Genomic DNA, 17,935 nt, shown 5'->3' with positions numbered 1-17,935 from the left:
CTTTAAAGTTTACAACAAATACATACTATTGTATTATTTATTTATTTATGAAAGAGAGAAAAAGCAGAGGCAGATAGAGAATTGGTATGGCAGGGCCTCTACCAACTGCAAAAGAACTTCAGATGCATGTGTCACCTTGTGCATCTGGTTTACATGGGTACTGGGGAATCGAACCTAGGTCCTTGGAATTCCCAGGCAAGTGCCTTTACCACTAAGCCATCTCTCCAGCCTACTATTGAATATACTAAGTCTTGCCATAGAAATGTGGCAGAACTGTAAGTCATGCTCAACCTATGCTGAACCAGAAGTAAAGCCGGCGCTAACCCCCATACAGTTGCATTCAAAAATATCACTCAGCATTACTCTGTGGAGTTGTTCCACACGACATGACCATGTTGAGAAAATTGCATCTTGCTGGGTTTTTTTGTTTTTTATAGGCTGTTTTGACAGCATGTTCATTAAGATAAAGTGAGTTCTTTCATCTTCCCTTTCAGCAGCTCAGCCATCATTGTGTTTATCTTTCTGCTTTGTTTGCAGAAGCAACATTCCTTTGCTTCATGGTTGGGTTCGAGGATGGTGCGGTTTACACACAGAGACCTTGACTCTGTGTGAGACTGCTATGGTCAGATTTGTGGTCACCAAGTGCCAGTTACAGCTTTTCACATAGCTTCTGTGTGTTCCTAAGAAAAATACACTGGATAATTTTTTAGCATCTTCTATGTCAAGAAAACTAATGTGTATGGACATCAATAAACTTTAGTAGATAACCAAATGGTCTTTCCTATGCCTGTCAAAGGAGAAAAATGTCTATGGAGAAAAGATGGAGTAATCCTCTTTCAAACCAAGCAATGTATGAGGCAGGGCATCATTCCTAGTTCTCAATCATGAGACATTTAATATTGCAATAAGAATATGCTGTCAATTATCCTGTTATTAAGTTGTTTTTGATATATTTTTTAAAATGTTCTATAAATGATGTTATTTTCAAAACCACAGAATTTTAGGACAACTAGTGGAAAATGATATGCCATAAAAATATTGTCCAAAATCTAAGAATTACTGGCAGTGTTTGTGACATCTAGAGCTGTGGGCCTAAATCATGTCTCCAGAATCACGATGCTCATCCATGAAACAAGCCATTGGTTTCCCAGGTCCAGGATGGACAGAAATCATAATTACTTTGGAAATAGAAGGTAGACTCTTCCAGGGCATTAAAATTAATTCTTTAATTAATTAATTAAAATTAATCCTGCTTCTGAGCCTATGAGGACAGGGCCCTCATCTCATTCATCATTTTACCCCTGGTATCTTCTGTTATATATGAATGATGTGGGTGCCTAAAGCATAATGGGAAGAGGAAAAAGGGAAATAATAGATGAACAACTGTAGCCACTGGCAGAAAGCGCCACATGATTCCATCACAGGATAAAAGAAACTGTTTTGAAAGCCAAGGAGGAAGGGGAAGAGAATGACTCCGAGATAAGTAGCTCTTCCCCAGCTTTCCGCTGCCATTTCTGATGACATAGAAATCCGAGTAAACACGCTACTGTAAGCCTGTGAGCGCTCACCCCGCCCCACCCCATTGTGAACAGCCCCAACAGAGCTGTGTCTGCCAGCCTGTGATAAGTATTCAATTCCACTTCTCTTCTGTTTTTCACTATCTCATTTATCTTACTGTGACTCTGAGCATAGAGTATACCTTGAATATTCCTAAGTAACCCTGTCAAAACAATATTGTATTAACTTTAAAAAAAAATTATGAAGGTTACAACAAAGGCAGAAAGCATCCATCATCTCAGGATCTATCACCTAAACACAAACTTAAATTCCTTAATCAATAAATTCAAGTCATAAGTTGTCACTAAATAGTATTTTTTTTCTAGGAAGAAAAAGGTTGTAAAATTGATGGGCTTAAGTATTTCATCACACTCCTCCACACAAATGTTATAGCACTCTCTTCTATAATTCATTGCGTCAATTTACTACACAATCTTGGATAAGTGGTATTCATTCACTTATAATACCACATAAAACTTGCAAAGAGATTTTATTCATATTAATTATGTAATTAAAACTAAGGGAAATTGTAAGACACATAACATATACATTGTTAATATAACTAAGTGACATGATTAGACAAGGGCATCTCTCCATCAGTTAACTGCAAAGAAATAAATATTGAAACTAGGACAATTTCAATAAACTCTAAAAATGTGATGACCACTTTATATACAGATTAATAATGCTAATGATTTGTAGAGTAATATTTCATAATCAATTCCAAGTAATTTTAAAATTCAATCTTTACAGTGACTAATCTTTTAATCTCAATTTTTTAAAAATAACATGAAAAACGTTAAGGTCCCAATAGCTAATTTATATGGCAATTAAAGTTTACATGCAAATAACAAAAGATTAAGTTAAAACAGACACTTTGTTTTCATTACTGGACACAATTTCATTCTGCTTCTTAATTTTTTTAGTGTACACAAAGAATTTCCTTTTTGCCATTTGAAGGTTGAGATTTAGTTTATAACAATACAGCCACCTGACTGGACCCTGAAGGAAATGGATTTAAATTATAGAAACCTTTCTGGAAGCATGTTAATCTAGGTCTATCACACACTATGATCAGAGAGATGAGCTCTCTGTTCGTTCGATTCCTCTACAAATCGCAGCACATTAGGAACAGGTCATGAATTTTTCAAAGGAAGAGGTGGGGAAGAGATATTTCCTCTTTTGTAAGAAAAAAAGGAAGCCATCCATTTAGTGTGTTTGGTTTTGATCTTGATCTTTCTGATCTCAAGTCATCATTTGTTTGTTAGGTAGCAAAGAGAGTTATGAACTGACCCCAAGGAAAGCATGACATCTGAATTATGACCCCACTTTTACCTCCAGCAGACACATGAAAGAAGCCTGTGCTTAGGTAACTATTCAAGTTGACAAAGTTTGAAGAGGGACATAATATACTGCTGCCATATGAAAGAGGGAAAGAAAAGCCAAAATCTAGCATAACCCTTTATTGTCTGTAAAAGGCTCTGACTCCTGGGAGGAGAGACCAGAGAAAGAATAACAGTCTAAGAGGCAATATCAAAAGTGTACTCAATTCGGACTTTTATTCTAACCACTTGCTTTCTTGCCCTGCACTTGAAATCTTAAAGTTTGTTTTGTTTAGTTTTCATAGGAATATGAAGCAATTTAGAAATCCAGAAAGTGAAATTAGCACTGGAGTTTTCTCCTCCCTGACATTCAGGTGTTACTTCATAAAGGACACCACATTTCCCACACAAGTTTAAATTGGCTTTGGTATTTTATTCTGACATCCTCATCAAAACTGAATCACTAATCTAAAGATAATGTTGATATCATACAATGTGTAACCAATAACAAAGGACATCATATGATTTCATTTTTAAGTAAGAGTTTCATTGTCTGTAGTTTGACCTTTGTGTATGTGAACTAAACTGTGTATTCAAGTAGCACAGCAAAAAAATCAATGGCATATGAAAGGATCCATTATAACAGGTAATGTATGTTTGCAATGGATGTAATGGCCATGTGACAGAGTGCTTCACTGAAGGTAGGCTAACACGGAAGATCATATGCTGCAAAAGAACATGCTTTTAAAAAGTGCCCTTCTCCATTGTTTAAGTATTTCTTGTATAATGTTGTCTCAATTTTAAAATTCTTTCTATCTTTGCATTTTAAATCTTCAAGACAAATATGAGACATGTTTACTCTTGTAAAAGGATGATGGAAAATTAATCTGCATATTCTTATTGATGGGAGACTTTTATATTATGTATTTTAATAAATATGAAGCCTAATTTTCTTTTGACATTGCCCATGCCTTCTATATGTTACTAAAGTTTATAACATGGAAGATAAAATAATACTCTGCCTTTTGTTCTAAAGAATTAAAATTACTCCAGAAAGTCACTGGTTCTTTCTGGTTTTTTTTGGGGGGGAGGGGTTTTGTTATTTTTTGTTTGCTTGTTTGTTTGTTTGTTTATTCTATCCCTCCCTATGCTTCCAGGGTGGTCATTGCTGTCACTGATGCCATTATGTTAAATTTGAGTTATGGGGATTTGATTGCTTAAAAAAAAAAATTCTCTTAGGGGATAATGAATTTAAATGTGACCCTGATTCAGGTTTCAATCTTCATTTCTAATTCCTAAGTTTTCATAAAATTATTGGACCACATTAAAAAACTGTTCACTGCTTAACCTATATAACAAATTACACTACGAAAGTATCCTAAATGCTTCCTCTCAGCATCCAGTGAACCTGCTCCCTCTTGCCCAGCACCGCAGCTCAGGGGTTCTTCCCACAAGGAGATCAACCTTGACCTATATAACTAAATAGTCATATCCATATTTTATACATATTTTATATATCATGTAATTTAACAACACAGAAACTATTATGCTTGTCGTCTTTAATGTAATTAAAAATTTAAATAAGCCAGGATGGTGGTCCACACTTTGAATCCCAGCACTTGGGAGGCAGAGGTAGGAGGACTGCCGTGAATTCAAGGTCAGCCTGAGAGTACATTAGTAAATTCCAGGTCAGACTGGGCTAGAGTGAGACCCTGCCTTGAAAAAACAAACCAAATTTAAATGGATTTTGTACCATTGTCTTCGAGTGATGCAATGGCTGTCCTTGTTTCTGCTTAAGGTCATCATATCTTTTATAATGAGCATCATGGTCAGCATTTTTAGAATAATCCTATCTTTGAAAAAAAGGGGATAGCATTTGACCAGATTTTATGCTGAAACTCTAGCCTCCCATGATTCTACTATCATAGTATAGAGGTCCAAATTTTTAGGAATTAGAATCAGAGAAGCTTTTTAGAGATTATCCAGACCTGGCTTGTAGGTAAAAACAAAAGGAATTAAGGATTATAGATTCTTTTCTATTAACTGTTATTTTAAGCTAAAAGTAAAGAAAAGAATAAATAGAACCAGGAGGGAAACAAAGAAGAAAAGAAGATAAATTGAAAGGGAAAAAGGAAGAAATGAAACAAGAAACTCCTTATAGATTTCCCACATACATTTACTAGTATAGTTATATATACAATTTAAGTATCTAAAATAAAACTTAAGAAAATTCTGACCTAAAATAACTCTTGCTAATTACATAACAACATAGCATTATGAATATTTGTTGAGAAACTCAAATAAAATGACTGATGCTTTTCTAAAATGGATTTTTTTTTCTGTCTTTCACTTTCTTTTAAGCCAAAATACACAAGGAAAGCACACATCTGTATGGGAAAGAAAGGAAGTGGACATTTTATTTTAAAAGACTTGGCAAGACACCTTCTTCATAGTGTTTTGGAGGACTCTTTATATGAGAGCTGAAACCTGTGAAAATATTGTATATTGTACCACTGAAAACATTGCCGACATCCTGAGAAATAGAAAAGTGAAATACAATGCTATTTCAATCACAGAAACTTACACATAAGGATTTATAATAATGTAACTTATATGCACAGCTATAAACATATAAGTCTGCACCATATAGGAGCAAGTATAAAATACTGTAATTAAAACATCCATTAAAACACACATGGACTTAAGAGCCTCATTGACATTCCACTATTAACTTTTAAAGGCTCTTGAAGCTGCCAGCTCAGCTGTTTAAGTAACAGGAAGAGTTGTAATAGGAACATATTAGGTCATTATATTACAAAAAAAACTTGTATTTTATACACTTTAATGTTAGTATTTCTGGGCTATTCCATAAACTTTTATTAATAGCAGAGCCCTCACCTTGGTGTTATTTTAGCTAGAAATAGTTTTTAGAACACATAAATGTACTTGGTTGGACAACAGCTTCCATGAAACCATTTTAAATGTCCTGAAACTGGTGGCTAACATAGCAAAGTGTTGGCGGTGATTTCATCTCTTCATCAGAACTCCACAAATGGTCCCATCCCATGGTGCCTGTGCAAATAAATACTAGTGGGAGTGGAAAGGTTGGGTTGCCATGAAGTTATACTGTAGGTTAAACCCCTGGAACTGGAAGAGTGTAATCCTAGAAGTGTAAGAAAACGCTCAGAGAAGGATTTTTTTTTTTTTTTGCAGATGACAGTGACTACTGGCAAGACTTGAAATTCACCAAAGTGCTGAGAAGTGACTTTTGAGGTCTCAGTGCTCAGACAACTGTGTCTCACCCTTCAAGGTTTGGGGACCACTGGGGACAAGGGGACAGAAAGAATGTGTGAACAAGAGGACGGGGAGGAGTGCTTTGGGCAAGATGTTCCGGATTCATTTCCATCACTTCGTGGCCCCACAAGAGCTGTTATTGCCTGTCCTTCAGCTACGTTGTTCAAAGATTTCCCTACTCAATTCTTACACCCTGTCTTCCTTTGTCTTTCACCTGTACCCTTTCCTTTGGTGCTATACAAGACAGTCAAGATGGATATCAAAAACTTATTTGGTCTATAGGGAGGAGTTCCATTCTTCCATTATTATATGCTCTTTGGCCACCCCTTAAAAAATTAAAATGTTGAATTTAACTTATTTGAAATTTCTTTTATTTGCAATGAGAGAGAGAGAGAGAGAATAAGTAATGGGCATACCAGGGAGTCTTGCTACTGCAAATGAACACCTGATGCATGGGACACTTTAAAACATGAATGTACATGAGGCACTGCAAGGGCACACATACTTGGGCATACACTTCATACATAATCACACATTATCACACACACACACACACACACACACAAGCAAGCAAAGAAACAGAATAAAATTTTCATACCACATTTTCATTGTCTATTACTACAGAGAAATGCATGATCAAATCTTACAGCAGTTCCAAGATGTAAATTTCCTAGGAAAAAAATTCAATTTTTCCATTGTTTGCAAGCTTTTCCTTTATTTTGATGTTGTTATTTTACTCGATATTCAATTTCTTTTCCAATATCACTTTGAGAATGACTAAAAGCTATAGTCCTGTTTTTGTTTTCATAATGAAGAGTTGTAATAAAACCTTCTTAATGGAATGATGATATAAAAACACTCAGCTGCACCAAGCTATTGCTTAAAATTTAAACTTGTTGGTTTTGAGATAAATGCTTTTAAAAGCTGCAAATATGATTTGAGATACTTCTGGCTTCTTAGAACTACAAAGACAGTATTCCCACTTGAGATGTCTTACAGTTTTAAGAAACCTCAAAGGAATCTTCACAGACATGAGCCCTGGTTTGTGGAAGACACCATGGTGCCCCTCCTTCTCACTTAAAACTCATGTGACAAGCTTCAAGGAATGGAGAGAAAAGAAAGACAAAAGGCAGAGATCAAAATAAATGCGGAAAGGAAGAAATGCTAGCTTGTATCTGAATGATTTTTTTATTTAATTCTGAATGTGTTTATGATTTATACAATATTTGAAATGTGAAGACATCTGAACCTTTTAGCTTAAATTGTATCTTTACAATCACTTTAAGAGCAGCCTGGTTACCACATTGGCTATTCACCTTATTTTTTTTGTATATGAGTTTCAGGAATATTTAATATATTTTAAAATCATTTTAAAGTTTAGAAGTTTACATATAGCCCTGGGAAGATGGCTCAGTTGATAAGGTTTCTGCTGCACATCCCAGCTGTAAGGACCTGATTTCAGGTACTATCATCCCTGTAAAAGTCAGGTACAGTCATGAGCACCTGTCACTCCAGCACTGATGGGAGTGGAGACAGGACAGCTGCTGGCGCACCCAAGGCAACCAGTATGTCCAAGGTCACTGACTTTGCTCCTTGCCATCTCCCCTGTCAGGCTGGGCCCATTCGTCTATGACATTTTTTCAATAAGTATATCTGTCAATGGTATCAATGACTTTTTATTTGCTGTCCCCTGAAATTTTTCCTTTGTTCCAGAAGATATTTTAATCTGTAAATTATGTTTGTTTTTAATTTAAAAATTATGGTCACTATAAAATGTATATAACATTGACATGTGATTGACTAGCGTCTTCCATTTTCTCATGTGATTTTCCCATTTTTTTAAATATTTTCTTTATTTAGGCTTTAGAGAGACAGAGAGAGAGAGAGAGAGAGAGAGAAGAGAGAGAGAGAATGTGTGCATCAGGGGCCTCCTGCCACTGCAAATTCCAGAAACATGTGCCACTTTGTGTATCTGGCTTACCAGGGTCACCAGGCTTTGTAAGCAAGTGCCTTTAACTCTTGAACCATCTTTCTAGCCTTTTCCTATTTCTTAATGTTGCTGATTTATGTGTTCTGGACAAGAGTAGCATTATACTACAAGATAATCTTTCATTCTTTTAACAGATTCCTATTGGGGAAATGCCCAAGGACAGGTGTGTGTGTGTGTGTGTGTGTGTGTGTGTGTGTGTGTGTGTGTGTGTGTGTCTGTAAACCTTCTCACTGTACCATGCTGTGGTTGTTTGAATGTAAAAATATACTCCTCATAACCTGAGGTAGTTTTGATCAAGACTGAACTTGCAACTTGGGTCTCCAGCATCCCTGCTGGATGAGGTGTCACTGAGATCATTTGGTCCAGCCCTACGGTGTATAGAGAGGCGGGATTTGAGCTGTGGCTGCTTGCATTTGCTATTGGCCGATGGTGTCTCACAGCTATGGATATACAGACATTAGCCAGTTTCTTCTGCCATTGATGGTGCTCTGCTGGATTCCATAACAGTAAAACAGACTCTGTCCTCCTAGGACACATGCTGACACTCCTGCAAAAGTGAAGCCCTATGCTGCTGTTTCAGGTGGCTCGTCACGGTGTCAACCTCGTGGCCTTTGGGTCTGGGCACCCTTCCATCAAAAGTAAGGCACATTTTTAAACCCCTCATCACCTGAGTGGAAGTATAGGATCAGGTCCTCCTGGGGCTCAGCTGCCTCATAGGAAATATCAAGTGAAGGGCTCATAATGACATTACCACATCATTGCAAGTCTAGGGAGAATAGAAGCTCAGCTCCTGGCTTGGCCCCACCCACTGAAAGCAGAAGAAGGGGGTTGGGAAGTAGAATGTTAACTAGACCTACATGTGCCTCGTGGGGTGGGTTCTCATGAACCCACTAAAGCTGAAACCTGCATTGGTAGATGTGGTCAAAGAGCTATGATCAAAAATAAGACTGAGGCTAGCCCCACTTCAAAATCATTCAGTCTTGTTTCTACCTATTAGATATGAAAATAAACCTGTGATACCAGGCAAGGGAGAAAGAAAAATTAAGATGCACTATAACTCATTTGCCCCCTTTTATTTATTTTCATTGACACTGAACTAGGGGGAAATCCATCTCCTCACAAACAATGGAGAAAGCGTATATCAGGACTAGTCTGCCTAAGTCCTTACTGGTGCTACAAAGGGAAGGATGGCTAGGCTGACCACTTGTCCCCACTAATTTTATCTGGGTAGAAGAAAGCGTATACACACTAGCCACCTGGAAAATGATGAAAACCAGCATCCTCTGCACATAGTTACTGGGGTCAGGGATTAACTCAACCTCCATTTCATTGTTTTAAATTCATGGTTTGAAAACAATTGCATTTTGTGTACTTTCTAGGATTTCTACCAGGATTGTAGATCTGTTATCTTGGTTAGATAGATAGGTCTGAAATAAATCTTTTAATTATTGAACTTCTTGGAGAAATAGATTTGAGTTGTGCTAAATTGAAGCTGTATCCATGGCCACTGGCAATAATGTATGATGAGCTAGATTTCATCAAATCATAGGAAGAGGAAACTGATAACCAGTCTCAACTCATGAGTCCAGATTTCAAATTCTGAAGTGTTCCTAAGTAAAATCCAATCAATGACAAATTGATGTTTCATGTATGAAGTTTAGTAAGAATTGCTTTTTTAATACAAACAGAAATAATGAAAGAGAAATTAAGAGATACTCATTTGAACCATTAAATTCATATAAGGGCATTGCAATGGTATGAAATGCCATCATATGGGTTAACTGTATGATGTTATAAAAGTGTAATTTATATTAAGCTAGGCAAGGTGCTTATATAAACTTTCTTTACTATCTCTGTGATTTATTTGTAAATCTAAATTAATCTTAAAGTAAGAGTCCATTTAAAAAAAAAAAAAGCATGGGGCTGGAGAGATGGCTTAGTAGTTAAGTGTTTGCTTCTGAAGCCTAAGGACCCCAGTTCAAGGCTCAATTCCCCAGTACCCAATGTAAGCCAGATGCACAGGGTGGTGCATACATTTGTAATTCGTTTGCTGTAGCTGAAGGCCCTGGCACACCCACTCTCTCTCTCTCTCTGCCTCTTTATCTGTCTGTCTGTTGCTCTCAAATAAACATACAAATTAAAAAAAAAAACTCCTTATTGAAAAAGCATGTTCCCTGCATTCTTATTAGCAGAGTCCAGGATTCAAAATCACAGTTATTTCCAACTTCCATCCCACTCCCTTGCCCAATCTGTCTCTAAAGCATGTCCTTTTAACTCTACACAGTCTTTTCTTCTCTGAAAATCCCTTTTATCAAGGTTTCATTAGTTTTAGCTTGAAAGATTGCAATGGCCTCAGTATTAGCTTCCTGCTGCTATGTCTTAGAAGAAACAGCTGACATAAGTTCCTCAACAAGTCAGAAAGAAGGTTTTAAACTGTACTCTCATAATAAGTAGAGCTGAATCATTTCATTTACAACACGGCTTTGAGACACAAATTTATATAGATAGATAGTGATAATGAAAATAATAGGTAAACAGATACATTGATAGGTAATAGATAAATGGTAGATGATAAATAGATAATGATAGAAAGATTAGATAGATAGATAGGTGATAGATAGATAGATGTATAGATAGATGATGGATAAATTGATATTGGAATCTGAATATTGCATGCATATTAAAATGAGTCATCATTACATGATATGTGAAGGTAGTTATTATTAATTTCTCCAAGGAATATGATTTTAGGGTCATAGACTTCCTGTGACTACTTACAAGAAAGAAAGAAGAGGAAAAGAAGAGGAGGGAGTTTTGGGGGCATGATTATAGTTCATACATACATAATATAATTGAAAGAAAATAATTTCATAAAATCTTGGGCTGGAGAGATGGCTCAGTAGATAAGTGTGTTTTGTGCCCAACCATGAAAGCCTAAGCAAGTCTGAGACTACCTGAGTTCAGATCTCCAGATCACACCTTCAACAGCTAGGTAGAGCCACTCATGCACCTGCAAGGACAGATACATGAGCATCTTCAGCCCACATAAGCTCTGGAATTAGGAGATGAAGACCCAGCCAAAACCAGGCCATGTGGAAGAGCCATAAAGCAGGGCATGCTACATTCCATGGTGGCCTCTGCAGGCAAGCACACCTTGCATCAGGTGAGCATATGGGGAGTAGAGTAGCAAGGGTACATACATGTTCACACAAGACACACCATAAGCACTACATTCTACACACACATGTATATATACCACACACACTACATTCCACACACACATACATATGCCACACATCACAAACACAATATTCCACACACAGATGTGCATACACCACACACATCACAAACACTACATTCCACATGCACACCAAAAGAAAAAAGAAAAAAAATATTTATGTACAACGAATATATGCCAGAAAAATTAATAAAAAGTAACCTCAAGTTACGTCTCTTGTACCCAAAGCACATTGAAATCCCTCAGACCCACAACCTCTTAGGTTTGAAGTGATCTCTAATTTCTACTTTTCAGTCTCAACACTGTAATAAGATAAAAGCTATTAATTCTTAGTGTGTTACTTTTGGTAATTCCTTCAACTCATATAGTTTAGGACTGTCTACAAATTAATGTCAAGGGAAATAAGTCAACCCTACATGATTGGATTACCTTCCTGGATACACTTAATGACATCCATTGATGAGCCGGCCTGTCAGTACATGGATATGGACAAAATAATGAATGTATCAAGAAAGAACTTCAATAAACTTGATTGCAGGAAACAATAAAATGCAGTCTTGAAATTATTTGTGGCCTTTAGCATACAACACCACCTAGGTAATCTTATTACATTTTAATCCTCTTATGAAAATTATTGCAAACATTAACTAAGTCCACAGCCTCTTAAAATTAACTCCATTTTTATAGAAAATTTAAATCACTGAACATGCAGGTTTCCCAACACTCTTTTTGGCTTCTCTTAAAGAAGTCACCTAAAATGCTATGTTACAATGAAATAGCTCCCACTTTTAATTACAGACTAAGCATGTTTTTAAAGTTACTTAACATGGGACTATAGAGAGAGCTTAGCAGTTAAGGCCTTTGCCTGCAAAGTCAAAGGACCCAGGTTCAATTCCTCAGGACCCACATAAGCCAGATGCAGAAGGTGACACAGACATCCGGAGTTTATTTCCAGAGGCTGAAGGCCCTGGTGGGCCCATTTTCTCTCTCTCTCTCTTTCACCCACCCCCACACCAAATTTTTAAAAAAAGATAAATTAAAAGATAGTAATCAGGCTTGTATTTTAATGAATTTTCCAGTTTATAATAAAAGCCATAGGAGACAATACCACATGTCAGATGGGTCACAGGTTAGTGGATAATTCAGAATTACTTTTGCAACCTTCATGCCATAACGGTTTTTGTATTGCTTGCTTATTTCCTGCTGATCACTTACATGGCATGGTCCATATTTCCACAGGGCCTTATTCAGTGAAGATCATCTATACTGGGACACTAAGCCATAACAAATTGCCAAGGAGAAGGCTAGAGATTATTAGGGCTCCCTGAATATTTAAATTTGCAGAAGCCAAGCACTGTACACACAGGAGAGGCAGACATATGAGCAGGAGGGCAGGTGAGGGAGGGGATCAAAGGTGCCTGTTTGTAGTTCCAGGTCATTGGCCAGCTCATTGTGATGTCCAAAAGAAGTTTGGCTTTAAATATTGACAGATGAATGATCTGACTGGAAGAAGAGCGATTACCCGGCAAGGGCTGCGTGCCAACCAGCGCATCTGCTTGAGTTCTGGGCACTTGGCCGAAGGCCTTCCACAGTCACTGCAGCTTGGGCTTGCACAGCTGGGATGGGAAAAACCTTGGTTGTTTTTTTTTTTGTTGTTTTTTTTTTTTTTTGTAAAACAACCATGAATTTCACCACAGGCCTTCCACCAAAGTGCGAGCATGTGTGAATCAAACTGTTCCCCAGCTGTTCACCCAACAACCTGCAGACACTTGCAGTAGAAAGTCCCGTTAATGCTGCTAGTCACACTCCAACCTGATGCATCTGTACGGGATCTGGCCCCTTCACCACAGTGCAATGCACGAACTCTCCCAAACTGCTCCTCAGCTCACACGCCATCTGCGGCTTCCTGTAGAAAGTCCTGTTAATTCTGCGGGTTACCATCCACCATGATGCAAATAGGTCCCTTCACTACCATCTAGGGCATGAAATTCCCCAAAGATAAATCCCTTAATATACTTGATTTTTAAAAAGGCATGTATTTTTAGAGCTATTGCCAGAGTTTTTGAGAAAAGTCTATATTTTCACTTATACCCTTTCAGTTTCCAAAGTTTTTCCAAAAGGTTCACCTGTCTAGGCAGAAACACCCTCACTTCCTTAGTGCTCTCTCTCACCCTCTCTCCCTCGCTCCCTCTCTCCCTCTCCCCCCCCCTTCACCACAGAGAAATTTTCCATGAAAGCTGAGTTGAAAAAACAAAAAAGCAAATGGCAGACTGAAGTTGTTTCAGTCCTTATCTTCAAAAACGCAATTGCTTCAGGACCCTTTAACAAAAAGCTTTTCTTATTAAGGTTCCCGAGATTTTCATTTCTTTAACAGTGACACACATATTTTAGGTTTTAATTAGAAGCTTTGAGTGATAATAATTTGTATCATTGTACCACTGTACTTTTATTTAAAAACAAATTGCCTTTATAAATCATTTGGTAAAAGCTACTTAATAGCTTTTCTTCAGGAAATGGGAAAGTGTAGCCTTTATTTTAAAAGCAAAGCAAGACTACATTTAAATTTGCAAAAGATATTTGTATTAAGTTTAACACCATGTAATAGCTCTAATAAATGAATAACTACAAGACATGTTGATTTAACTAGGTCTCTGATACTAACGGAACATATAACGATGGTTTACTTTAAAATACAGATATCATTAATGAGAATGTTTTCTTGATGGCTCCAAAATTTCATCAAGATCAAATGGACCACTGTAAAACGTGAAGCTGCAGCTTACTGCTTAGACATTAAAAGAGATCTAGAATTTCTTAGTATCAATCTCGGTTTTTTCCAGTATCCAATATTTAGTTTTCCATAGATTATGTTTATTGAAACCTAAAGAACATGGCCCTACTTCAATGAGAGCATAGCCACAGGAGTGTAACATGAAATGCCTTCAATATGATTTTACATCTTTCACCTAAAAAGACTCTTAATAAAGTTTTGCCTCCATGCAGGTTTCCAGACTCCACTTATATTTTTATGTTTTAGAAGTTTCAGATAGTGTTTGTAGATTTTAGACATTGTGGTTTTGAATGTTTAAGAGTGAACATAAATGTAGTATGAAAGTTCAAATTATATGTGACTTGCTTGAGTTAAAAGTTTATTTTCTTATGGATACAAAGCTTGTAAGCATGTCTTTTTCACAAGGTCACATTGTGGAAACTCCTGCATCGAAATCATGTCCATATTCCAATAAGCGGGGCACCACTTTATAAGCAATACAAGCCTGCCCCCAAAATTCCAGGAATCTTTTTACATTTTATTCTTCAGAATAGTATTACATGACTAACCTTAGCTCCAAGGAGCACAAATGACCAACATCTGTTCAAACCACTCATGGTCTAAGCTACTCAGTAGCAAACAACCTGATGTGTTGCTCACACAAGTGCAACAGTGGTACACAGCCATGGTGGGTAACCAACTGCCCTTGATTTGGCTAATTAACTCAGTGGAATGGAACCCATAGTTGGTTTTGGGAAACAAGTCAGAACCATATCCAAAAATGAGCCCACTCTCCATTATCAACCTCCCACCAATCATGGGCTACAAGAGGGCCTATATCTATTAAATTCTTTCTATAATAATAATGGTTATCCTATTTATCTGGTGCTGACTTCACTCTCTGTTGGATAATTTGCTTGTCTTTTTCAGATGGACGCAGATCCTGAGAAGAGAATCAGCCCATCACACCTCACCAGGGCCCCAGCTGAAACCAAGAGTAACTGGGGAAATGAACAAGACTGTGGTTTTCTCGGTGAACCTGGTACCAGCACAAGGGTGAAGGAGATAGACACAGTGAACAACACTCAATTCCTACAAATCCAGAGATCCAGAGACACAGAGGATCCCAAGATCTCATCACTAAAGTAGAACTAAAACAAACCCATCATTGCTCAGGGAAATTTTTGGAAGAAGGAGTGGGAAAGATTGTTAGAGCCACATGTTGGGACATTATGCACAGAGACATTGCCTCTTCCCCATAACTGATGGCTAACCCCACAATGCACAAACCATATTCCCCAATGCGGAGGGTCCCTACAGAGGAGGGAGGACAGGGAGGAGGCTAACAGTGGACCCAGCATGGCTGTATAAACACTGTGTACATAACATATATATATATACTGAAAATTTCTGAGCAATAAAGGTGGGTAATGGATAACTACCCATCACTTGTAATGCTTTCTTTGCTGCTCCTCTCATCTGGCCATTTTTTTGTGTTTATTTTACCTTTTATATTTTGACTACCCACTCAATTTGTCAATGATTATATTGAATTTTTGCCCTAAGGAATATTCATAATAGGGCTGGAGAGATGGCTCAAAGGTTAAGGTGTTTCATAAATACCTGCTAAATATTGAAAGTGTATAAACAGCTTAGAGAGAAAACATTCAAGTGTCATGTGTAAGCATAGCTTGAGTATTCAATAGGTCCTGTAGAATAGAAGCACTGCAGATAGAATGGAAAGTGCTTCTTAAGTCCAGCCTTTCTGAAAGTAGGTTTCCTGGAATAGGGTTGCTTTTGCTTTCTTTGGCCTTTGCTATTGTTGAAGGTACCTGGAAAATCATTAGTTCTCTGGCCTTGTCAGAGTGGATGAATTAACAATACCATTCACTCACTTTTTGCCATTTGTAAAACAAATTGCAAAATAATAAAAAGAACTATTTTCATGGGCACATAGGGAAGTCTTTAATACTTTCTAACTGTCTAGATTTTTAAGAGAAATATAAAATAAACAGATGTATTACCAATTATATGCCCATCAGTACACAGTCATTATTGAATGTTATGATTTTAAACTATTAAAGCAATGACATTCCCAGTAACAGCTCTGGGGAAATGAGAGCTGTCACTGAGCTGAAGTAACATAGAGTTTCAGGAATGGCTGCAAGTAGCATTAAAACTACTGGCCAGGTTTCCTGATCCCAATCCAGTATTGTGACTACTCTTGCCCTGGAATGCCTCATGAAGAGACAACTGGAAATGACCATAATTCTTGCAGGATGCCAGGGGAACATTCAAATACCCAGGAAGAAGAAAATGGCTCTTTTCAGCAACTCCCTGAAAGATTCAAAAGAATGAAGAGATTAGAGCCATGGAGTCTTTTTCACACATTGCATTAGTCATCCTATCACCAAAATTACTGTTAATTTTATAATAAGTTTAATACTTACCAAACATATATATGTATATGTATTCTATGTATATGAATGTTATATTGAGTGTTTAGATATATATAAGCATATTCTATATATATTCACACACAAAAATATATATGCACACACAAACATACATATCAATCATAAATATATATCGACACACACACATATGTGAATGAGTATTTCTTTGTTGCTTGATTAGAAGGAGTAAATCTTGGTAAATTGGTGTATCTCCTTAACTTATCTCTTTATTTGCATGAATTTTATAAAATTCTTGCAGAATTTAGGGGTTCAGGAGGGGTACTGGAAGTTTATGAACCCCAATTTGCTTTCCTGTTCTATTTTTTTATTTTTATTTTTTGTTTATTCTTATTTATTTGAGAGTGACAGACAGAGAGAGAGAGAGAGAGAGAGAGGGAGGAAGAGAGAGAGAAAATGGGCATGCCAGGGCTTCCAGCCACTGCAAATGAACTCCAGATGTGTGCACCCCCGGTGCATCTGGCTAACGTGGGTCCTGAGGAATCGAGCCTTGAACCAGGGTCCTTAGGCTTCACAGGCAAGCGCTTAACCGCTAAGCCATCTCTCCAGCCCCCTGTTCTATTTTTACTGAAAAAATGATAAAAATAAGCTCAAGGATGATAAATGAAGAATTATTAAGTTTATTTATGGAGAAATCACTATTTTGAGGGTTTATTTAAGAAAAATTATGATTTAGGAAGAAGGCTAGAGCAGAGGCAGAAGCAAGTGGGAAGGGGAAACATGCACAGTTCATAAGGTCCATTTAAGAAAAATTGAGGTTTTTAAGGAAAAACTGAAATAGACTCCCAAGCACAATGAGGATAGTTCATAAATCTCATTTGAGAGAAATTGAGGTTTCTAGGGAAGAACTTGAGTAGAGCCACAAGCATGTGGAAGAATCAGGTGCGTGCATAGGGAGATTTAAAAGAGACACAGAACATCCGTCAACCTTGTGGTTCCCATGGAAGGAAGTCCACAGGGAAAATGGTGGGAGCTTAAGGAAGAATAGCAGAGGGAAAATATCAAAGCAAAGACCAAGAAATTCAGGTGAGAAATGCACAGTAAAGAGAGTTGTACCCATAGCTACTCTGAGGTTAGAGAAATTACAAAGGTAACTGACCTAGAGTTAGTGAAAGTATCCACGTGGAAGAAATGGGCTGTAAGGGAAATAGGCACAAGGTTGCTTCAGAAACCAGAGTAAAGTCATACATGTAGACATGTAGTTAGCGTGACATCATATATATGTGTGTGTATATATATATATATGTGTGTGTGTATATGTGTGTATATATGTATGTATGTATACATATA

Source organism: Jaculus jaculus, chromosome 19 (genome assembly GCF_020740685.1).
Source record: "Jaculus jaculus isolate mJacJac1 chromosome 19, mJacJac1.mat.Y.cur, whole genome shotgun sequence".
Lineage (NCBI taxonomy): Eukaryota > Metazoa > Chordata > Mammalia > Rodentia > Dipodidae > Jaculus > Jaculus jaculus.
This window is presented reverse-complemented; position numbering follows the sequence as displayed.